The following is a 1,330-nucleotide window of genomic DNA, read 5'->3' on the forward strand; positions in this document are numbered from 1 at the left end:
TTCAAACTATTCGAATATATGTGGTATTTTTTTAGAGGGAATATTTTAACTTAATTTTTGAGCAATTTTGAGAGCCCTAAATTATGGCAACCTTAAAAGTCTGAGGTACATATCCTGTCAACAAAGACCGATTGATCACATCCAATATGGAAGTATTGATTAAGGGGAAAACCTCCTTGAACAGTCTGGTTGGGATTGGGTCTAACATACAAGTTGATGGTTTAGAAGAGACTATTGCTGTTGTTAGCTCAGAGATATCAACTGGGCAGAAGCTGTCTAAATACAAATCAGGTTCTAAAGACACTTCTAAAGCTCCTCTACTTGATGATACATCAGTGATAATAATGGGAAGGATTCCACTAATCTTCTCTCTGATAGAAACAATTTTATTGATAAAGAATCTCATGAAATCATCACTGCTGAGAGTTAAAGGAACACATGGCTCAACAGAGCTCGGACTCTTTGTCAGCCTGGCAACAGCGCTGAAAAGAAACCTGGGATTATTCTGGCTACAGCGCTGAAGAGAACCGGGATTATTCTTATTCTCTTCTATTTAGCCTGTGGGGTGCAGGGTTGGGATTGGTGAGGGGGCCTGGCAGAGGGACTGTGGTGTCGGGTTGTGGCACAGATGATTGGGGGTTTGGGGGGGGTCTCTGTACTCTGAGTGCTGATGTTCAAGGGTGTGAACGTGTATTTAGGTGTGATTGTCTCACAAGGGCCTGCTGTGGGGTTGTTGTTATATAGGTTTGAATACAGTTTGGTAGGTGTGTTTGTGTATGTATGTATTTATTAAAACTTTTTTGTGAATTTTGGATAAAAGCATAGAAATCAAACAGGAAGGTTACTATAAGGGCAATTAGAGGGAGAAGGGGTATGAATAAATAAGTTTTGCTTCTTCATACCCCTTTTCAGACAATTTGCATTAATTTATGTCATATCTGAAGGTAGAAATACTTACAAGTTTATTCAATTGGAAATTTTGTTTATATTACTTGTTTCTATTTATGTTCACATTTATATATGAATATATAATATGATGGTGAGCTAATACTGGTGAATATGTATATGTTGGGATTGTTCTTTTTGTTACTACTGTTTACCAATCGCTTTTGTGGTAATTGTCTGAAATAACTTAATTCATTCACTCATTCATTCATTTATCGATGAATAATAAGCAGTTCTAGCTTTACGAAGTGCTTTCTTATACGTTATTAAACTATCTTTCCAGAGTAACTGAGACTCTTCTAAATTAGAGGAACGCCACTGCCTCTCCAGCTTTCTTCAGTCTGCTTTAACGCACGCAGCTGTGAATTATACCAAGGAGCCAACC

The sequence above is a fragment of the Leuresthes tenuis genome, unplaced genomic scaffold (genome assembly GCF_036924035.1).
Source record: "Leuresthes tenuis unplaced genomic scaffold, fLeuTen1.0.hap1 SCAF_17, whole genome shotgun sequence".
Classification (NCBI taxonomy): Eukaryota; Metazoa; Chordata; class Actinopteri; order Atheriniformes; family Atherinopsidae; genus Leuresthes; species Leuresthes tenuis.